The 24,053-nt window shown below is 42.2% G+C and overlaps 1 non-coding gene across 2 annotated transcripts in view; it reads left to right on the top strand.

Annotated features, from left to right (window-relative positions):
• The window catches only part of LOC101117403 (uncharacterized), a 159,349-nt gene that overhangs the window by 49,696 nt on the left and 85,600 nt on the right, over positions 1–24,053 (top strand). For both annotated transcript variants that reach the window (XR_009599814.1, XR_009599815.1), the window contains exon 3: positions 22,892–23,041. This is a non-coding gene — a transcript (uncharacterized LOC101117403). The remainder of the gene's footprint in view (positions 1–22,891; positions 23,042–24,053) is intronic.

Below are 24,053 nucleotides of genomic sequence, written 5' to 3'. Positions count from 1 at the left end.
CCAAGATGTCAGCAGGGGTCTATTCTTTTCTGGGGGCTCCAGAAAAGGTTTTTTTTTTTTTTTTGCCTTTTGTAGCTTCTAGAAGCTGCCCGAATTCCTTGACTCATGGTCATCTTCAAAGCTGGCAGTGGCTGGTGAAGTTTTTTCATCCCTTTAAGACTCACTCTTCTGCCTTTCTCATCCTTGTGATTACACTGGGCCCACTTGGATATCCAGTATTCTCTCCCGCACTTTGAGGCTGACTGATTACCAACCTTAATTTTCCCACACCCTTAATTTCCCCTTGTTGCCTATGCTAACATATTCACAAGTTCTGGTGATAGGATGCTGTCGACTAAAAAGATGCACAATGCAAGAGTTGTGAGTAAAGTTTTATTTCAGGCAAAATGAGGACTACAGCCTGGGAGATAGCACCCAAGATAGCCCTAAGAGACTGCTTCAAAGAGGTATTGGGGAAAGGTAAATAAATAAGATTTTGGTGAATGGGGAGTTCAGATGCAATCAAGCGCTAGTCATGAGGAGCCGATGTCACCTGAAGGGATTTAGTGCTTTGCGAGGAATGAAGAGATGCAAGGATTGGGATCATGAAATCGGTTCCTGAAAATATCTATCTAAAGACCTGTTCCACCAGTTTCCATGTAGCACAGAATGCCTCACTCTCCACCCTGAATTCCTCTCAGTTCAGTTCAGTCGCTCAGTCATGTCTGACTCTTTGCGACCCCATGAATCACAGCACGCCAGGCCTCCCTGTCCGTCACCAACTCCCAGAGTTCACTCAGATTCATGTTCATCGAGTCAGTGATGCCATCCAGCCATCTCATCCTCTGTCCTCCCCTTCTCCTCCTGCCCCCAATCCCTCCCAGCATCAGAGTCTTTTCCAGTGAGTCAACTCTTCGCATGAGGTGGCCAAAGTACTGGGGCTTCAGCTTCAGCATCATTCCTTCCAAAGAAATCCCAGGGCTGATCTCCTTCAGAATGGACTGGTTGGATCTCCTTGCAATCCAAGGAACTCTCAAGAGTCTTCTCCAAGACCATAGTTCAAAAGCATCAATCCTTCGGCGCTCAGCTTTCTTCACAGTTCAACTCTCACATCCACACATGACTACTGGAAAAATCATAGCCTTGACTAGACGGACCTTAGTGAGCAAAGTAATGTCTCTGCTTTTGAATATACTATCTAGGTTGGTCATAACTTTTCTTCCAAGGAGTAAGCATCTTTTAATTTCATGGCTGCAGTCACCATCTGCAGTGATTTTGGAGCCCCCCAAAATAAAGTCTGACACTGTTTCCACTGTTTCCCCATCTATTTCTCATGAAGTGATAGGACTGGATGCCATGATCTTCGTTTTCTGAATGTTGAGCTTTAGGCCAACTTTTTCACTCTCTTCTTTCACTTTCATCAAGAGGCTTTTGAGTTCCTCTTCACTTTCTGCCATAAGGGTGGTGTCATCTGCATATCTGAGGTGATTGATATTTCTCCCAGCAATCTTGATTCCAGCTTGTGTTTCTTCCAGTCCAGCGTTTCTCATGATGTACTCTGCATAGAAGTTAAATAAGCAGGGTGACAATATACAGCCTTCCTATTTGGAACCCGTCTGTTGTTCCATGTCCAGTTCCTCTCAGGGGTTGTTAAAGGTTGACAGCTGCAGCAACACAAGGTGCAATCTCCACAGAGCTCTGATGTGCCGTGCTTGGTCGCTTAGTTCTGTCCAACTCTGCAACCCCATGGACTGCAGCCCACCAGGCTCTTCTGTCCATGGTGATTCTCCAGGCAAGAATACTGGACTGGGTTGCCATGCCCTCCTCCAGAGGATCCTTCCAACTTGGGGATTGAACCCATGTCTCTCGCATTGCAGGCAGATTCTTTTACTGTCTGAGCCACCAGAGGCAGATGGCAAATGCCCTTGCTGTTGGTCAGTTGCTGGCAACTCTTGGCAAGTGCCAATTTGTAGTTGACAAGCTTTGTCAACCCAGTGGCTGGTGTCCCACATTTTCTAGTCTTCCAGAACTACCTTTTACTTAAATATTCAAAGAAAATAGCTCATGCTCTGAGATCAGAGGAAGTCAGTCCCCTCTCAAATATTGCTAGGGATTCTCGGATGCGCATCTGCACTCATGGTCTGTCTTCTCTCACTCCATTCTGCTCCCCCATCACAGGTTCTATATACAGCTCATTCCCCCTGAACTGCTTTGCTTTCAGACAGGGACATGCCCATTATTTCTGAGGCAGAGCTATCTGGAGAGAACCAGGTTTTAGGATGCTTAATCACCCTTGTAAGGGTTTTAACAACACAGGTCAGGAGAATTCTACCTAGTACTCGGCACAGAGAGCCCCCAAATCCTCTGGTCATACTGTGTTGAGGCCTTTATTCAGGGTTTCTCTCTGACCCTGCTCAAACCCAGTCTTCTCTGAGACTCCAGGCCCAAATTGCTGCTTCCAGGATCATCAAAGGAAAAAGAAGCCCTTCAATGTTGACTTTATTATGGTGAACCATTTAGCCACGGTTCACTTCAACCTGGCCCCAGGGGCTTACCTTTGCATAACTGAAGGGCCCATTAAAGTGTTTTCCAAACAAAAGATAAGATTCTTTGCCAAGAAGAATTCCTCTCCTACTCTTGGAATGTGGAAATACTGCAGTTAAAAAAATATAACAAAGCACAAACAGCTCCTTTTATTTCCAGTTCCATTGTTTACAACAGAAATAAAGTGCTAGCATGTGTGTTGTTTTGTAAAAGACTCAGATTTCACATCACAACATATACTAATTAAGACACACCCTCACGCAACATAAATCAAAAGAAACAATACCTATACTTAATACTTGGGATGCCTATTGACACTTTCTATTCTCCTAAAATTTTCAAATGGTGATCAGGACCCACTACAGTTTTTTCATAACCTACTGATGACTCACAACCTGCTCTTCTAAAAGCACTGCGCTAAACAGAATAGCCCCTTCTCTCCCCTCCCAAGCATAAGATAAGCATTTGTGTAATGCTCTAATGTTTGCAAAGCAGGTTTTAAAGCATCGCTTATCCCACTTAATCCTCACACAAGCCTAAAATGGGAAGAATAACTCCCTTTTTACAGATGGGGGAACCGAGGTCTAAACTGTTAAAGGAGCTTTGCTCAGTTTTGTGACCAGAAAGGGAAGACTGTGGATGCAAATCAGTGAATCTAAATCTGTAAGGTATAGTTCGGGCCAAGGCAGAAAAAGGAAAGGCAACCTCAACAGAAGTAGGTAACCTTTGTTCAGGCAAGGAGGGGTGACAGTCGGCCTAAAAACCAGGCTGAACTGCGGAGAGGGATCAGGGAGGCTCCATATTTATAGGGAGGTTTGTGGAAGCAATAAGGGAAACGCTAATCAGGTGGGATGTTTTGGGTATTCTTTAGTTGAGATGGCATTTGTAGTTGGGCAGGGGGTGATAAGTCTTCTGGGCAGGCATAGGGGGTGGAAGATTTCTGGACAGGGGGTGATAGCTCCCTATGGATGCAACCCACCTGGAGCATCAGGGCGGGACCTAAAGTTCTGTTTTGTTTTCTCCGAAGTTAGATGATTCAGCAAGGGCCTTTGAGACTGTTTTCTTTTCTAGGCCCAAAAGACTCCTTCAAAATCTAGTGTTTACATTCAAACCAGACCCCTAGTGTTACCAGAAGGGGGACCCCTTCCAGGGCTTGAGAGTGGGCTGTTGTCTAACACTCAGAAATGAATTGTCTGAGGAGACACTCTTGCTGACTAAAAAAAGACTATTGGCAAGGGACACCTGGTGGAAAGCAGCAGGGTAAGGGAACCCAGAAGTGCTTTGCCACATGACTTTCAGTCTCAGGTTTTATGGTAATGAAGTTAGTTTCCAGATTGTCTCTGGCCTGTCATCTTGCTTGTGCCCATATTTGGTCTGACTCAGGATCCTTCCTGGTGTCTTGTGCATCTCTCAGCCAAAATGGATTTTTAGTGTGAGGATTTCTGGGAGGTTGGCAGGACATATTATGGGCTGGTGTCTCCTCCCTCCTTTTGGCCCCTCCTGAATTCTCCTGGTTATTTTTGGTGGCAGCACTGTGTTCCTTATTGGGACCTCCTGTTATGAGACAACTCATGCAAGCTGTTTTTCTTGTGCCTAGCCAAGGCGGGCAGTTTCGGTCAATCATTCTGAGACAGGAAGTGAGCAGGTACAACCTTTAAAAGAATGACATAGCCCAAGGATGGGATATAAACTCATCAGAACCAGCTAGGTCCAAGATGGCAGACTAGTTGACTTCTGCTTGACCTCCAGCTTCAGTATATGCTTACTGTAATACATCAAAGGGCTTCCCAGATGACTGAATGGTGAAGAATCTGCCTGCCAATGCAGGAGATGTAGTTTCAGTCCCTGAGTTGGGAAGATCCCCTGAAGAAGGAAATGGCAACCTACTCCAGTTTCTTGCTTGGGAAATCCCATGGACAGAGGGCTATAGTCCACTGCGGGGGGGGGGGGGGGGGGGGGGGGGGGGGGGGCTCTCAAAGAATCGGACACAGCTTAGCGACTAAACAACAACAGTAACACATCAAAACACTAAATGACCCATCCCAGGTGCCATGATGGTCCCAGGGATGACCACAAAAGGTCAAAAAGTGGGTGGTGGCTCAGTTCTTAAAAACCCCCACCCCTTTCCCCAAATAGCTGGAGTACTCCTCCCACTCACTGACCTATGAAATTACCCACCCCTATAAAATCTGACAACCCTGGACCCTAATGCCTCTCTTGCTTCCTGAGATGGCCCACACTATGTTTACGGGTGTGCTTCCTTCTTGAGTAAACCTTCTTTCACTGGACTATGTCTTGCTTTTGAATTCTTTCCTGTGAGAAGCCAAGCACCCACACTTGGCTGCCATCCCAGGGACTCAGATGTGACCTAAGATGTGCCCATCCTCCCACGCCCGATTCTTTTTCCTGCAACAGTTCCTTAACATTAGTCTCACTGTATACAACACTCTTAACTCTTATGGTATGGGTTTAGGTTAAGCTAGACAATGTAAGCTCTTTTTCGTGTATGTTGGATTCCCAGTGCTCACAGAAATCTCATACTTCATATCCTCTTTGTCAGCCTGAAGTTGGCATACCTGTCCTCCTCCTCTTCCCCTAGACCAGGTTGCTGAGCAGAGCTAGCAAGGCCTTTGGAAGGTTAAGGTGCATTTGTCCCCAGGGCATGGGGCCCTAGCACCCGCCTCAGGCCTTCAAACTGTGGCCTCTGAGCAGAGCAGGAGGTCATAGTCCCTGCCTTGGGCTGGAGTGGAAGTTTCTTAGTGCAGGAAGCTGAGAAATGATACTATGAAAGACAATCTCAGAGGAGGGGTGAGCTGACCCTGAGGACAAGGTGCTTTGGGCGGAGCAGGCCCTCAGGAAATGTCAACTCACTGAACTAATAAAAGAAACCAGACATCACAGAACCAGGAAATGCTGAGCAGGCCTGGGTAAATGAAAGAAAATCTGGGGACAGAAGATGTGGATACTGGTTTCCAAGTTTAAACACTGCCTCTTCCTCTTTCTCTCTTTGATGATTCTTCTTCCTTGGGTTTTCTACATAGGGCAGCAATTGGGAGGGGTTTACCAACATTTCGAACACTTGGACTCTGTGTAGGTGATGGGGCTCAGGATATGCCATCACTCTGGCGTATCGATTAATTAGAATTAAAGTTATTTGAGAAACAGCCTGTGCAAGGAGGACGCTATAACCTTCCTCCATCATCTTGAAAGCAGGAAATACATCCTCCATGTGAAAGGTATCCTCCCTGCAGCAGGAGGTAGAGAGACAGCCTTATCATCAGAGACAGGGAGTTCAGGGCCAGAAGTCTTGTAAACAAACTCTTTTTCGTTTCTTCACCACTTAGTACATAAACCTAAGTTTGTTTGTCTTGGTAGTTCCTTACATATTTATTGCTTTTTGTATAAAAGGTATATAAACAGACTGCTTTGACTCCTTATTGGGTCCTATAGCTATGAGACATTTGCATGTACAAAGTTAATTTCTTTTCCCTTCTGTTAAGCTGCCTTGTGTCAATGTAATTATTAGACCAGCCAAATATTCATCAGTTCAGTTCAGTTCAGTCGCTCAGTTGTGTCCAACTCTTTGCGACCCCATGAACTGCACCACGCCAGGCCTCCCTGTCCATCACCAACTCCCGGAATTTACCCAAACTCATGTCCATTGAGTCAGTGATGCCATCCAGCCATCTCATCCTCTGTCGTTCCCTTCTCCTCCTGCCCTCAATCTTTCCCAGCATCAGGGTCTTTTCAAATGAGTCAGCTCTTCCCATCAGGAGGCCAAAGTATTGGAGTGTCAGCTTCAACATCAGTCCTTCCAATGAACACCCAGAACTGATCTCCTTGGAAGGACTAATGCTGAAGCCAGAACTCCAATACTTTGGCCACCTGATGCAAAGAGCCAGCTCCTTGGAAAAGATCTTGATGCTGGGAAAGATTGAGGGTAGGAGAAGAGGGGTAACAGAGGATGAGATGGTTGGATGAGTTTGAGCAAACTCTGGGAGATAGTGAAGGACAGGGAAGCCTGGCATGCTGCAGTCCATGGGGTTGCAGAGTCGGACACAACTTAGTGACTGAAAAACAACAAGCCAAAAGAGCCAAGAGGAGTAGGGGGAAGTTTTCCCCTCCCTGATCATTTTGGTCCAATTGGTTGAATACTGCTTGGGTACTGCCTGCTCCTGGGACTGTTGCAATAAAGAAATCCTAGAACCTCTGACACGAACCTGGCAGAAACTGAGAATTCTTACCACTTCAGCCTCTTGGATCTGTGGCGTCTGATGGAAGTGAAGGGGTATGAGTCCTTTTCCTCTATTTCTCTTTCTTTCTTTTCCTCATTTAAAAAATTTAAACTAGCAGAAGAAAATATTTGTGGAATTAGTCCTTGTCTACAGGAATTCTAGTAAATATTTGATAAATGAGTACTCTTGGTTTAATTGATCCTTTCCCTCCCAGTGTGTGCATGCCGAGTTGCTCTAGTTGTGTCCGACTCTTTGAGACCCTGTGGTTTGTAGCCCGCCAGGCTCCTCTGTCCATGGGATTCTCCAGATAAGAGTACTGGAGTGGGTTGCCACACACTCCCTCCTCCAGGGGATCTTCCGGACCCAGGGATCTGACTAGTCTCTTGTGTCTCCTGCCCCGGCAAGTGCATTCTTTACCACTTGCGCCACGTGGGAAGCCCTTTCCTCCCAGAACTGGTCACTGTTTTTCTTTGTCTCTTAGGGCAGAACACAGGCATGGGCCTTATAAGCCTGCTGTTGGAGTTGGTCTCACAGACTGCCAAGTTCGTGGTTCTTACCAGACTGGTGTCTGTTTAGACCAACCGTACTGTGGGTCCCTTATGTAAAAACCAGATGAGGTTTTTCCGTTTGTCTTGTTCTGTGTTCTGAAAGCTTGGTTTTTTGACCAGTGAGAGTATTCTGTCTGGTCTTTCCTATTCTGTCTAGGGTGCCCCTTGGTGGTCAGTTTAATAGACTGGGGTTCCAAAGCATGAACTCACAAGCAGCCATGCTAGCATTCAAGGAACTTTGTCATAAAGGGTCCCAGTCCATAAGAGGACTTTGTCGTCTCCACCTTTCTTGTTTTTGGTTAGTACTGGAAAAGTCCCATTCCAGTAGTGCCTGTCTGGTGTCACAGATTAGTGAGTCTGTCATGGAGGTTTTTCATATTCCCCATTGTCACCTCACCATCCTTACCACCTGTGTAACAAAGGCCTTTGCTTTCTTAGGCTACCTGAGAGTGAACTTTCTGGATCTCGTGAGGGTTGTATCTCTTTTGCAGCCTTTTGTGGAAGTTTCTTATGTTCTTGGTTAAGCTATAAAAAGGTTTATAGGTTTGAATTGTCATTGAGATTAATAGATACTACTCATCAATGGCTAGATGATGACTCTTTTAGAGTGGAAAAGATTCTATATTTGAAAAAAAATTTTTTTGGAGAATTGTTAATCATTTTATTTGTTCCTATTTTTTTAAAGACCAAATTAAAAGGCTAATACAGAGAAAATAGCCTTCCTCAGTGATCAATGCAAAGAAATAGAGGAAAACAATAGAAAGAGAAAGATTAGAGATCTCTTCAAGAAAATTAGAGATACCAAGGGAATATTTCATGCAAAGATGGGCTCAATAAGGGACAGAAATGGTATGGACCTAACAGATGCAGAAGATATTAAGAACAGGTGGCAAGAATACACAGAAGAACTATACATAAAAGATCTTCATGACCCAGGTAATCACGATGGTGTGATCACTCACCTAGAGCCAGACATCCTAGAATGTGAAGTCAAGTAGGCCTTAGGAAGCATCACTACAAACAAAGCTACTAGAGGTGATGGAATTCCAGTTGAGCTATTTCAAATCCTAAAAGATGATGCTGTGAAAGTGCTGCACTCAATATGCCAGCAAATTTGGAAAACTCAGCAGTAGCCACAGGACTGGAAAAGGTCAGTTTTCATTCCAATCCCAAAGAAAGGCAATGCCAAAGAATGCTCAAACTACCGCACAATTGCACTCATCTCACACGCTAGTAAAGTAATGCTCAAAATTCTCCAAGCCAGGCTTCAGCAATACATGAACTGTGAACTTCCAGATGTTCAAGCTGGTTTTAGAAAAGGCAGAACCAGAGATCAAATTGCCAACATCCACTGGATCATGGAAAAAGCAAGAGAGTTCCAGAACAACATCTATGTCTGCTTTATTGACTATGCTAAAGCCTTTGACTGTGTGGACCACAATAAACTGTGGAAAATTCTGGAAGAGATTGGAATATCAGACCACCTGACCTGCCTCTTGAGAAACCTATATGCAGGTCAGGAAGCAATGGTTAGAACTGGACATGGAACAACAGACTGGTTCCAAATAGGAAAAGGAGTGCATCAAGGCTGTAAATTGTCACCCTGCTTATTTAACTTATATGCAGAGTACATCATGAGAAATGCTGGACTGGAAGAAGCACAAGCTGGAATCAAGATTGCCGGGAAAAATATCAATAACTTCAGATATGCAGATGACACCACTCTTATGGCAGAAAGTGAAGAGGAACTCAAAAGCCTCTTGATGAAAGTGAAAGAGGAGAGTGAAAAGGTTGGCTTAAAGCTCAACATTCAGAAAACTAAGATCATTACGTCCAGTCCCATCACTTCATGGCAAATAGGGAAACAGTGAAGACAGGGGCTTACTTTATTTTTCTTGGCTCCAAAATCACTACAGATGGTGATTGCAGCCATGAAATTAAAAGATGCTTACTCCTTAGAAGGAAAGTTATGACCAACTTAGAGAGTGTATTAAAAAGCAGAGACATTACTTTTCCTACAAAGGTCCATCTAGTCAAGGCTATGGTTTTTCCAGTGGTCATGTGTGGATGTGAGAATTGGACTATAAAGAGGGCTGAGTGCTGAAAAACTGATGCTTTTGAACTGTGGTGTTGGAGAAGACTCTTGGGAATCTCTTGGACTGCAAGGAGATCCAACCATTCTAAAGGAGATCAATCCTGGGTGTTCATTAGAAGGACTGATGTTGAAGCTGAAACTCCAATACTTTGGCCACCTGATGCGAAGAGCTGACTTATTTGGAAAAGATTGAGGGCAGGAGAAGAAGGAGATGACAGAAGATGAGATGGTTGGATGGCATCACGGACTCAACAGACATGAGTTTGGTTAAACTCTGGGAGTTGGTGATGGAGGGAGGCCTGGCATGCTGTGGTTCATGTGGTCGCAAAGAGTTGGACACGACTGAGCGACTAAACTGACAGAGAAATATAACATCTAGTTTAGCAACTCTAGTAAGAAGATGGAAGAATAGAATTTAAACTTAGAAAAAATTAGTTCCCATTCTACCTACATTCACCTTCTTAAAAATCTGACCCCATCTTCTCAGCAAATTCCTCTGACTCCTCAAACTCCTCTACCTTCCCCAGAAAATCCCTGAAACACTCAGCTGCTTGTTTAACTTCCCTTTGCCTACAAGATTTACAGAGAGCCCTCCAGCCTAATCTCTAGGCCCAGCGTTTACAAATAACTTGTATAAATGCTAAAAGCAAGGAAATAAATTTAGCAGAAGCATCTGGGATGGACAATAAGTCTCATTTTGCTCAGCTCCATAATCAGGCTTTGGGCCTTCCTATGCTATGTCCTTTGCAGATATATTCTAGATCTCCACCTGAAGACGTTATGTCTCCTGGTCCACAGAGCATAGAAATCTTTTATTTCCATTTAGCTGGAAATTTTCTCTGTGGTATAAAAAGGCGAAAACAAGATAGTATGACTGAGTGGGCAAATCAGCTTCTAAACATTATGATGGAAAAGCCTCCCCAGTTCTTTGAAGGTAGCTTGCAGGAATGCAGATGAAAAAAAGAATTAAAATCAACAACTTGACTCTTTACAAAAACAAAAGCATAACTTGAAAAGCAGCTCCAAGCATATCTCTTCCTAATTGCCTTCAGATATTTGCAGATACTGTGAAAAAACAGGACATTGGAAATGCAGTTGTCCTGCACTTGAAAAATGGAAGGAAAATTTAAGATTGTAAATATTCTAAACTACTGGTAATAGAAAAATAAACCCCAAATTCCTAAGAGGAAATTTACATTCTTTCTCTGTCTCTTAAAGTTGTAAATCTTATCATGTCTTTGAAAAGTAAATACAGCCCTCATTGCCTGGAGACTAAAGGAAAAAATATTTAAAAGGAGCAAGTAGGTCTTTCAAAAATACAAACTGCTAAAAGGGCTCTCTTGCCCAAATCCTAGACCACAGCCTCTAAGATTACTTGTCAAAGACAAATACAAATATTAAAAGTTATCTCCACAAATAGTAGAAAGCTTTAGCTGTCTGAACGGATAAACTCAACTTTCTCCAACTGTTATTTATAAATTCACTTAGAATATACTGTTGATACTTGAATCAATATACTTGATTTATGGCTAACATTTTAAAGTGAACATCTCTGTGTTTGTTTTTATGTATGTCTATGTAGGTGCATTATAGATATAGTATTTTTCTACTTTTGAATAGCACTGCCACACTTAATTTGTTAAAGAGCTCTATTTAATTGGCTTAATAAGCACTTATTATCTGTAAGTCTCAAAAATAGAAACAAATACAGATATTTTTCAAGTGCACATGATCAAGGATAATTTTCAGTAAATAAAAAGTAGTTTAGGTTTATTGACTTAGATAATTCAGGTGTGTTTTACAGTAATCAGCATTAAGTATAATATTTTTAATTTACCTAAGTGAAATAAGATCATGTTATCTCTGTTATAAAAGTTTTCAGCAAGAAAATAACTTAATGTGATGATTACCCATTTTAATGTATCATGAGCATTTCATGAGTATAATTGTCAAGAATAAATTAATTAGAGAGATGTTAATGAGGTGTTTTAGGTAAACTTTTTAGCCATGGTTGCTTGGTGATAAGTCTACTTAGCTTCCCATATCTCTTTGGTTACTTTAGAATTTTGCTAAGCTAAATTAAATGCTGAGAATTCATTGTATGTCTGTATCATTTTCAAATAAGATAGAATGCTGAAACATTAATTGCTAAACCAATCTAAGTTTATCTACTTTGACCTTTTATTATGGAGACTAAAGATATTTGAGTAAACATGTAGTAAACATATTAGTAAACATGTTTTGTGCCACACTGAAAAATTGAGCTACGAGAAAATGTATGTTTTAAGAAATTATTAAATCTATTCATAAATTTGCCCAACTAAGATATGCTTGTATAACAGGCAATTCACAATTGCTTACTTATTTTTCACTAGAAATTAAGGCTTTTAAGGATTGAGAATTCAAGTAAATACAGGCATACCTTTGAATTTGGTTCTAGACCACTGCAATAAGGCAAGTATTGCAATAAAGTAAGACACAAGAATTTTTTGGTTTCTCAGGGCTTATGAAAGTAATATTTACACTATACTGTATAGTCTATTAAATATGCAATAGCATTATGTCTAAAGAAACACTGTACATGTGTGTGCTCAGTCACTTCAGTTGTGTCCAACTCTTCACAACCCCATGGACTGCAGCCCGCCAGGCTACTCTGTCCATGGGATTTTCCCAGCAAGATTACTGGAGTGGGTTGTCATGCCCTGCTCCAGGGGATTGTCCCTGACCCAGGGATGGAACCCATGTCTCCTGCATCTCCTGCATTGCAGGAGGGTTCTTTACCACTAGTGCCACCTGGGAAGCCAGTGTACCTGCCTTAATTAAAAATGCTTTATTGCTAAAATATGCTATCATCTGAACCTTGAGAAAGTCATAGTTTTCTTGCTGGTAGAGGGTCTTGCCTCAATGTTGATGGCTACTGTCTGATCAGTGTGGTGGTTGCTATGGCAATTTCTTAAAATATGACAATAAAGTTTGCCACATCAACTGACTCTTCTTTTCACAAACCATTTCTCTGTAGCATGCAATGTTGTTTGATAGCATTTTCCCCAGAGTAGAACTTCGGTCAAAATTAGAGTCAAAGCTTTCAAACCATACTGCTGTTTATATAATCTCAGTGCTTTGCTGTTATTTTAGCAGTTATCACAGCATCTTTACCAGGAGTAGATTACACCTCAATAAACCACTTTCTTTGCTCATTCATAAGAAGCAACCCCTCATCTTTTAAAGTTTTATCAGGAGATTATAGCAATTTAGTCCCATCTTCAGGTTCCACTTCTAGTTCTTTTGCTGTTTCTACCACATCTGTACTTCCTTCCTCCGCTGAAATCTTGAACCTTTTCAAAGTCATCCGTGGGCATTGGAATCAACTTCTTCCAAACTCCTGTTGATGTTGATATTTTGATTCTTCCCATGAATCGTGAATGTTTTTAACGACATCAAGAGTGGTGAATCTTTTTCAGAAGATTTTCAATTTACTTTGCCCAGATCCATCAGAGAAATTACTATCTGCAGCAGCTGTCATTTTGCGAAGTGTATTCCTTAAATAATAAGACTTGAAAGTTTAAAGAGTCCTTGGTCCACAGGCTGCAGCATGGATGTTGTGTTAGCAGGCATGAAAACAATATTAATCTCATTGTACATCTTCATCAGAGCTCTTGGATGACCTGTTACATTGCCAGTGTAGCATTTTAAAAGGAATTTCTTTTTCTGAGCAGTAGATCTCAACAGTAGTCTTAAAATATTCATTGAAACCATGTGGAAAACAGATGTGCTGTTATCCAGGCTTTATTGTTCCACTTATAGACCACAGGCAAAGCAGATTTAGCAAAATCCTTAAGGGCTGTAGGGTTTTTGGAATGGTAAATGAGCATTGGGTTCAACTTTAATGTCACCAGCTGCATTAGCCCCTAACAAAAGGGTCAGTATATCCTTTGAGGCAGGCACTGACTTCTCTCTAGTTATGAAAGTCCTAGATGGCATCTTCTTCCAATAGGAAGCTATTTTGTCTACATTGAAAATCTTTGTTTTAGCATAGCCACCTTCATCAATTATCTTAGCTAGAGCTGGATAACTTGCTGCAGCTTTCATATCAGGACTTACTCTTTCCCCCTTGTACCTCTATGTTGTGGAGATGGCTTCTTTCCTTAAAGCTCATGAAAAACCTCTGCTAGCTTCAAACCTTTCTTCTGCATCTTTCTTGTTCCTTTCAGCCTTCATAAAATTGAAGAGAGTGGGGTTTTACTCTGGATTAGGTTCTGGTTTAAGGGAACATTGTGACTGGTTTGGTCTTCTACCCAAGCCACTAAAACTTTCTCCATATTAGCAGTGAGGCTAATTTGCTTACTTATCATTCGTGTGTTCAGTGGAATAGCACTTTTAATTTCCTTCAAAAACTTCCTTTGCATTTGCGACTTGGCTAACTGGCATAAGAAGATTCACTTTCAGTTTATTTTGGCTTTCAATATGCCTTTCTCACTAAGCTTATTTCTAGCTTCTGATTTAAAGTGAGAGACATACAACTCTTCTTTTCACTTGAACACTTAAAGGCCATTGTAGGGTTATTAATTTGCCTTATTTCAGTATTGCTGTGTCTCAGAGAACAGAGAGGTCTGAGGAGAGAAATGGGGGACATTCAGTTGGTAAAGCAGTCAGAACACACACAACATTTATCGATTAAGTTCATGTCTTATATGAGCATGGTTTGTGGTGCCCTAAAGCAGTCGCAATAGTAGCATCAAAAACCGCTGATCACAGATCATAACAAATATTTATTAAATGAAAAAGTTTGAAAGGTTGTGAGAATCACCAAAATGTGACACAAAGTCATGAAATGAGCAATTGCTCTTGGAAAAATGGCACTGACAGATTAATTGGTACAGAGTTGCCATAAACCTTCAATTTGTAGAAAACACAATAAACCTGTGCAATGCAATAAAATGAGGTAGGCCTGTATATGTAATTAAAGCTACTAAAAATAATAAGGGAAACAATTCTGTATGGAAGAAAAGTTCAGTTTAGTCACTCAGTTGTGTCCGACTCTTTGCAACACCATGAACCGCAGCACGCCAGGCCTCCCTGTCCCTCATCAACTCCTGCTGCTGCTGCTGCTGCTAAGTCACTTCAGTCGTGTCTGACTCTCAGCAACCCCATGGACTGCAGCACACCAGGCTCCTCCGTCCATGGGATTCTCCAGGCAAGAGTACTGGAGTGGGGTTCCATTGCCTTCTCCAATCATCAACTCCTGGAGTCCACCAAACCCATGTCCATTGAGTTGATGATGCCATCCAACCATCTCATTCTCTGTCGTCCCCTTCTCCTCCTGCCCTCAATCTTTCCCAGCATCAGAGTCTTTTCAAATGAGTCAGCTCTTCACATCAGGTGGCCAAAGTATTGGAGTTTCAGCTTCAACATCAGTCCTTCCAGTGAACACTGAGGACTGATCTTCTTTAGGATAGACTGGTTGGATCTCTGTGAAGTTCAAGGGACCCTCAAGAGTCTTCTCCAACACCACAGTTCAAAAGCATCAATTCTTTGGTGCTCAGCTTTCTTTATAGTCCAACTCTCACATCCATACATGACCACTGGAAAAACCATAGCCTTGACTAGACTGACCTTTGTTGACAAAGTAATGTCTCTGCTTTTTAATATGCTGTCTAGGTTGGTCATAACTTTCCTTCCAAGGAGTAAGCATCTTTTAATTTCATGGCTGCAATCACCATCTGCAGTGATTTTGGAGCTGAGAAAAATGAAGTCAGCCACTGTTTCCACTATTTCCTTATCTATTTGCCATGAAGCGATGAGACTGGATGCCATGATCTTAGTTTTCTAAATGTTGAGCTTTAAGCCAACTTTTTCACTCTTCTCTTTCACTTTCATCAAGAGGCTCTTTAGTTCTTCTTCACTTTCTGCCATAAGGGTGGTGTCATCTGCATATCTGAGGTTATTGAAGAGAAGTAGAATATGTTCATTTTGGTTAAAAAATGGTATGAGGGATGGAGATGCATTTTTATTGAAGGAAAAGAAAGTAATTTTATTTTAAAGTAATGCTGATTATTTCTCAATGCAAAAGAGAACAACTGACAAACTAAAATAGGCATTGAAATGTATAGAAGTTTTAGGAAGAATCAATATTGTCAAAATGACTATATTATCCAAGACAATATACAGATTCGATGCAATCCCTATCAAATTACCAATGGTCTTTGTATGGAAACACAAAAGACCTCGAATAGTCAAAGCAATCTTGAGAAAGAAAAACAGGAATCGTTTCCTGACTTCAGACTATACTGTAAAGCTACAACAGTAATCAAAACAACATGGTACTTAGGACTGCCCTGGTGTTAAGACTCTGTGATCCCAATGCAGGGGGCCTGGATTTGATCCCTGATCTGGGAACTAGATCCCACATGCTGCAACTAAAAACCCTACATGCCACAACTAAAGATCCCGCATGCCGCAATGAAGACCTGGAACAGCTAAAATAATTTTTTTTTTAATTTCCCTTTCCTTAACAAAAAAACAACAAAAAACTAAAACAATGGTATCAGCACAAAGACAAACATAGATCAATGAAACAGAATAGAAAGCCCAGAAACAAAGCCTCACACCTGTAGTCAATTTATGACAAAGAGGCAAGAATATACAATGGAGAGAAGATTGTCTCTTCAGTAAGTGGTTCTGGGAAAACTGGACAACCACAGGTAAAAGAATGAAATTAGAACATTCTCTTACACGATATACCAGAACTTAAAGTGGGTTAAAGACCTAAATGTGAGACTGGATGCTATAAAATTATTAGAGGGAAACATAGGCAGAATACTCTTTGACATAAATTGCAGCAGTATCTTTTTGAATCCATATTCTAGAATAATGAAAATAAAAACAACAGTGAACAAATGGGACCAAGTTAAACTTAAAAGCTTTTGCACAGCAAAGAAAACCATAGACAAAATGAAAAGACAGCCTGCAGAATGGGAGAAAATATTTGCAAATGATGAGACGAACAAGGGACTAATCTCCAATATACACAAATAGCTCATGCAGCTCAATATCAAAAAACAAAACAGCCCAATCAAAAAATAGGTAGATCAAAACAGACATTTCTCCAAAGAAGACATACAGATGGCCAAAAATCACATGAAAAGATGCCCAACATCACTATTAGAGAAATGCAAATCAAAACTACAATGAGGTATCGCCTCACAATAGTCAAAATGGCCTTCATTAAAAGTCTGTAAGCAATACATATTGAAGAGGGTGTGGAGAAAAGGGAACTCTCCTGCACTGTTGGTGAGAATGTAAATTGGTACAGCCACTATGGAGAACAGTATGGAGGCTCCTTAAAAAACTAAAAATAGTTACCATATGATCCAGCAATTATACAACTGGGAGTATTTATAGAGAAAATAATAATTCGAAAAGAAACATGTGCTCCAGTGTTCATTGCAGTACTATTTACAATAGCCCAGACAAACAAGGAACCTAAATGTCCATCTCAGAGGAATGGATAAAGAAAATATGGTACATATATACAATAGAATACTACTCGGTTATGAAAAAGACTGAAATAATGCCATTTGTGGCAACATGGATGGATGCAGAGATTGTCATACTAACTGAAGTAAATCAGAGAAAGAAAAATATCATTTATATGTGGAGTTTTAAAAAAAATGATACAAATGAGTCTATTTACAAAACAGAGAGTCACAGAATTAGAAAACAAACTACGATTACCGAAGGAGAGACATGCGGGATAAATCAGGAAGCTGGGAATAGCATATACACACTTCTATATATAAAATAGATCAAGGATCTACTATATAGAATGGGGAACTAAATTCTAGACTCTGTAATAACTTATAATGGGAAAAGGGTCTGAAAAAGAATAGACATATGTATATATAAAACTGAATCACTTTGCTATAATGGCACCGCACTCCAGTACTCTTGCCTGGAAAATGCTATGGATGGCGAAGCCTGGTCGGCTGCAGTCCATGGGGTCGCTATGAGTCAGACACGACTGAGTGACTTCACTTGCACGCATTGGAGAAAGAAATGGCGACCCACTCCAGTGTTCATGCCTGGAGAATCCGGGGGAAGGGGAGCCTGGTTGGCTGCCGTCCATGGGGTTGCAGAGTTGGACACAACTGAAGTTACTTAGCAGCAGCAGCAGCAGCAGCATACACCTGAGGCTAACAATGTAAATCAACTATTTTCCAATATAAAAGAAATAAAATTTTTAAAGGATAAGTTTGTAAAAATGGAATCTTGAAAAAAGAATTTTATGTGCAATCAAGCTGAATAAGACTAAATACATTTATTATTTGGATCTTTGAAAGTTTGAAATTTGAAGGTTCGTGTACTTACTGTAGTCTTATGGTTATTTTTGATAAAAAATGAGGGTAATTATAAGAGAAAGATTTTTTCAGTAGAAGCTATAATATATACTTATGAATATTAAATTCTAGTTCTGTTAATTGTTTCAGCTTTGTTTTCTACCTGTAAACTGACTAGATCTTAAAATTCTAGTTTCTTCCAATATCTGGCTACAACTTTCCAAACTAACATTTCCAATTTATCTCCCACCCTTCTGACTTATGAGAACTAACACCACCCTTTTTCTGAAGCCATGTAAATTAAGGTTGGACAATGTGATGTAAACTTTGGAGAAAACAGTCCAGCAGCTTGTGTGTGGACAGTCTTCATGCCTGTTGCTATGTGGCCCCTCAGAAAGAACATGAGGCATTCAAACTGCAAACCAGAGAACCTATCAGATTACAACTGCTTGCTGTCACTCCATCTAAAGATGCTTCAAACCTAACATCTAGAAATCATCTTGACTGGCTATCTTCAGAAGTCAAAAACTCATTCACAGTTTGCTCCAATTATTAGCCATTGTTTTTCTTTTGTTTCCATGTAAATGCCTCTTATTAAATACCTGGTTGATCATCCAATTGTAGGCCTAAACTTGGGAGCCCACCTGCATCATTGCCTCCTAAATTGAGTTTAGCTGATCTGACCTATTCTCAGGGCTGAGAAACTGATTTATTGAGATATGGAACAATCTACCATTCAGCTATTAATCTATTCTACTCTCTACAATCAAGTCAGCTTTTAATTATGAAACTTCCAGAGATATTTCAGAAGAGGGAACTGATGGATCTCCTGATAGGTGATCAGTATTGGCATATTGATGATTTTAAAGTTACTTAAGAAACAGCCCATGCAAAGAAAGATATAGTTCTTCCTCTGTCCCCTTGAAAGCAGGAAAGCAGCCCACCAGGCTCCCCCATCCCTGGGATTCTCCAGGCAAGAACCCTGGAGTGGGTTGCCATTTCCTTCTCCAATGCATGAAAGTGAAAAGTGAAGGTGAAGTTGCTCAGTCGTGTCCAACTCTTAGCCACCCGATGGACTGCAGCCTACCAGGCTCCTCCGTCCATGGGATTTTCAGTCAAGAGTACTGGAGTGGGGTGCCATTGCCTTCTCCGCATTTCTTCACTACTTAGTACATAAACCTAAGTTTGTTTGTCTTGTCATTTCTTTACAGACTTACTGTTTCTTTGTCTAAAAGGTATATAAGCAGCTTGCTTTGGTCACTTCTTGGGTCTCATAGCCATGTATATTGTGATCTCTGTACATATGAAGTTAAATTTGTTTTTTCTTCCTATTAACCTGCCTTGTGTCACTTTAATTATTGCACTAGCCAAAAGAACTAAGAGGGGTAGGGGGAAATTTTCCACTCATTGATGTAGGGAAAGCTATTGATGTTTTCAAACACCAACCTGTCTGGAGAAACAGATTTGAATAAGAGTTTTTTGAATGAGAGGCTGGGCTGTACAGGTCCATGAAGGGACCCCTGAGCTTAGAACAAGGCTCATGAGGACCAAGAGGCCTGGATGGGTGGAGGGGATGGTTTCTACAGTCTCTGGATGCAGCCCTGAGTGCCCAGGGCATCCAGCACTGTGCCTCCTTCTAGCACCAGCAATGACCACCCACCCACTCCCATGCAGACTTTTGGGTTTTGATTGCTCATATTTCATCCAGTTTGAGATATCATCAGCTGTAAACTGTACCATTTTTTATGTATGGCTAAGCAAGAAAAACCGCTGAAGAGGGAGACTCCGCATCAGAGCTGGGACACCAGAGATTAAGAAATTTTCCCAAAGAAGAGACTGGCTGCAAACATGCATGTCTTAATCCTGGTACTATGTGGAAGGAGAAAAAATAATTCTGAGAATCTGAACCACAAGTCTGTCCTCATGCAGGTTTGATTTCATTCTTAAGTATGTTCTAAAAATATTCCAATACTTTGGTCACTTGATGCAGAGAGCCGACTCCTTGGAAAACACCCAGATGCTGGGAAAAATTGAAGGTAGGAGGAGATGGGGACGAGAGAGGATGAGATGGTTGGATGGCATCACCAACTCAATGGTCATGAGTTTGAGCAAACTCCAGGAGATAGTGAAGGATAGGGAAGCCTGGCATGCTGCAGTCCATGGAGTCACAAAGAGATGGACGTGAGTGACTGAAAAACAACAACACATGTTCTAGAAAAGTCAAGCAGAAAATTAAGGTCATTTCCTGTTGGTAGTGCCTCAGAAGTGACTGCCAAACACACATCCTCTCCTGGAGAACCTGGCTGCTTTCCTGGCTGACAGCTGTCGTAGGATACCATCGATTTTAAGACACATCCCAATTTCAGTGATGTTAAATGTGCAGAAGCGTGCTCCTCAGAATTAATAGTATTTATGGGCATGAAACAGATGTGCTGTTGGCTGCACTGGTGATCAATTCACCCGGATTTGCCTGGAACTTTCCTGGCTTTAGTCTGGAGTCATCTTCATTGAACTCTCTCAGTCCTGGACAAAGGTTGACCACTCTACCTACCTCAGTCCTCTTCTGGGGTTGTCTCCTCTGGTCTAGGGGCCTGGTCTGCTACCCGCGTCCTTGCCCAGAGGTAGACTAATTGCACCAGGCTATGGACACCTGACCCAGGGCTTTCTGCCCACAGGTCAGCCACATATAGGAGTCGAGGTCAAATGTGGAAGGATGAGAGAATGGAAATCTGAGCTTGGGAATCTAAAGACTTGAGACCATGCACCAGGCCTCGCCTTGCTGTCGGGTTCCCTTGGGTTCCTGTGCACTGAAAAATTGCAATAAACTCTCCCTCTTATTTATTTACTTTTTGGAGGGTGAAGGAGTTAACTTCAGTATGCTTTCGGCCCTTCTGGCATAAGGGGTCCTGACTGAGGCACAGAGGCTGTTCTGCAAGGCTTTTTAGAATCTCCATGTCTGTCCTAGGAGCTGTGAAGCGGGGACCAGTGATGCCTGTCAGTGGGTCTGAGAGCTTGGGACACAGGCACTCCTCAGGCTCAGGTGTATAAATGAAGAGAAGTAGCATGAGCTCCATCCATTGTAATTAGCAGGATGACACAAATTATTTTCTAAACGAAGGCCAAGAGAACAGCTAAACAATCTGTTTTATCTATGTACTAAGTAAGTGTACTTGGAGATGTATTTGTTTCCAAGTTCATTTTCACATGTTTTCCATTCTCTCTTCCCCCTACTCCATCAGGAGACTTCTCCAGGGAGGAATTGTGTCTCTTTTCTCATATCTGCCCCACATAGGACCCAGCACAGATGCATATTTTCTTGTAAGCTTCCCAATGACAGGCTTCCCTTTTGGCTCAGCTAGTAAAGAATCCGCCTGCAATACAGGAGGCCTGGGTTTGATCCCTGGGTTGAGAAGATCTCCTGGAGAAGGGAAAGGCTACCCACTCCAATATTCTGGTCTGAGAATTCCATGGACTGTATAGTCCATGGGGTTGCAAAGATTTGGACACGGCTGAGCGACTTTCACTTCATTTCACTTCCCCAGTGACAGGGAGCAGATCTTTGTGGCTTGCTAACACTGAGCACTATCATGGCACCTAATAAGTTCTCAGTGAGTGAGTATGGAACTGAGACGAGCTTTAGACTCAACATACCTGAGCTGTGAATGGAGTTCTTCATTCATTCCTTCACTGAGTATTTAATGAACTACTGCTGCTACTGCTGCTAAGTCACTTCAGTCATGTCCGACTCTGTGCGACCCCATAGACGGCAGCCCACCAGGCTCCCCCGTCCCTGGGATTCTCCAGGCAAGAACACTGGAGTGGGTTGCCATTTCCTTCTCCAATGCATGAAAGTGAAAAGTGAAAGTGAAGTCACTCAGTCATATCTGACTCTTCACGACCCCATGGACTGCAGCCTACCAGGCTCCTCCATCCATGGATTTTTCAGGCAAGAGTACTGGAGTGGGGTGCCACTGTGCCAAATATTATAGTAGGCCAGGAGTATTCAGTGATGAATGAGACAGGTGCTGTCCCTGCCTCCATACACCTTATACTCTAATGGAAGTTCAGACAAAAACTTAATAAGCAGACAAATAAATAAAGTCATAAGTTATGATAAATGCTATGAAAAGTGGCAGAGATAAAATGGTTAGGGAACACCCCTCTTAGGTGGTGACAACTGTCAGGGAGGAAAAACTTTTCCTCTCCCCTCTTGGGTTTAGTAATAGGGGCCTATGAATTAAAGTGACCAAAAAAAAAAAAAAAAATTAGTGAGAGAAAAGACAGAATTTTATTCTTGTGTGTATGTAGGAGTTCACAGAAAAATGTGACTCAAAGAGGCTGTTACAATTTAAGACCTATATACTATCTTAATAGAGGAAGGAAAGAGGGAGAAAAGCACTTATGGGAAAAGATATGACTTTTAGAAAAGATATATGGCCCTCAGGAGAACGGATGGGAGAGGTGATATAGTTTTGTGACAAGGTCTAAGAGATTTCTTGTCGCCTTGCAACTTCTGTCTGAGTGAAAGAAGTCAGTCTTTCCTGGTGCAAAAGTCTTAGGGAGAAGATTGACAGTTGAGTTCTGTTTTTTTTTTTTTAAATTAATTAATTTTTTAATTGAAGGATAATTGCTTTACAGAATTTTGTTGTTTTCTGTCAGACCTCAACATGAATCAGTCATATGACAATTGAATTCTTTGGGGAGGCTCTTCTTTTAGGAAGAAAAAAGGAGTTCAGGGAAAAAGATTTTCAGCATGGTATATTCCAGACCCCTTCACCATGAAGGTGGAATCTCAAAGGGCAAGGAGGAGCTGGCCTCATACCCCTGAGTCAGAAGGTGTTCTAGGCAGAGGGACTGTGGGCAGAGTCCCTGGAGCGGGAAGGGCTTTCTTCCCAGAATATAAGGAACAGGAAGAGAAGTAAGGGTAGATTCGGAACAGGAAGGCAGGTCAGACCATGAGCTGGGTTTGGGAGATCGTGGCAGGATTTGTGAGCTCTGGTATTTTGTGGTGAGCTTTTTAGAAGCCACGAGCCTCATGATTTCTGTGAGGCTTCCACTCCCAGATGAGGAAGACCAAGGCAGCTTCTCTGTGGATTGCAAAGGTTTGCAGCTGGAATGACCCTAAGCAGTGACAGGTTCCACTTTATTTTACAGCTGTGCCCTCTGTGGGGCCCTGCAGCCCTCCTCACTGTGAAGCCTCCCCAGAGCACACCTGGGACGCAAGAGCAAAGGCCCAATATGCCTTCACCGACCGAGCCACATGGCTGGACTCTCAACTCAGTGATGGGTAAAAGCAGGTAACTGGTGAGTTCATGAGCAGTCACTGGGTGTTCTGGACCTGGCGCTGAGCTATTACCTCATGTTTACCCAGGACTTTGTGCTTCTCAAGGTGGTTTCATATAAATTAAATCATGTAGACTTCTCTGCAGCCCTGTGAGGACTACATGATGGGGTGAAAGAGCTCGGGCCTTGGGGTGGGGACAGCTGGGCCCCAATCCCAGCTCTCCTTGTAAGCAGCGTGATCTCGTGAATGTTACCTCTCTTCTCTGAGCCTTGCTTGTCTTCAACTGTAAGATGGGATCCTGGTCTCCATAAGGATCCAGAGAACCTGTATGTGGAATACCGTTGGGGTGCCAGCACACAGCAGGTTCTGCTACAAGCTAAGGTGTTGCTGCCGTGAGAGCGTGATGAGACAGGTCCCATTCGATAGAGGAAGAAACAGGTAAATGGTCCTCGTATTGTTTCACTGAATGTTCACCAACTATCAGCTGAGGATGAGCAAAGTCAAGCAGCTTGGCCAAGGTCACTGAGTACAGAAGGTGCCAGCTGGAGCTAGCTCTGAGTCACTTGCATGGGGTAGGGCAGAGGTGGGTAGGACCACCGAAAGCTTCAGAGGAGGGATGTTACACTGACCTCACTATGCCTTCCTTCCTCACAGTCACTGTCATCTCAGACCCTCTGCCCTAAGGTACCTGCAGGGCTAGGGAGGGGTCCTGTCATGGATACCCCACATCTGTTCAGGTAGGGCAGTCATGTCCTCTTCCTTTCTCCTGGGTTCCTTAACCTTCTGATCAAGTGTTGAGCTTGCCTGAGTATCCTTGCTCCCTGGCCAAGGGCAGGAGTGAACCAGGGGCTAAGCACAGAGGCTCAGAGCCAGAGGCCAGTGGTGGCCTTAAAAATATGCGCAGGAATGAATTCTAAGCCAAGGTAGCTTTTTTCCCCTCTCTTAAAGTCATTCTTTATTAAATACCTTCTCAAAAAATTTTAAAAATGGACATGTACCCAATGAAACTATTCAAAGGAAAAAAAAAAAAAC

This window comes from Ovis aries, chromosome 3 (assembly GCF_016772045.2).
Source record: "Ovis aries strain OAR_USU_Benz2616 breed Rambouillet chromosome 3, ARS-UI_Ramb_v3.0, whole genome shotgun sequence".
Lineage (NCBI taxonomy): Eukaryota > Metazoa > Chordata > Mammalia > Artiodactyla > Bovidae > Ovis > Ovis aries.
This window is presented reverse-complemented; position numbering and strand designations above follow the sequence as displayed.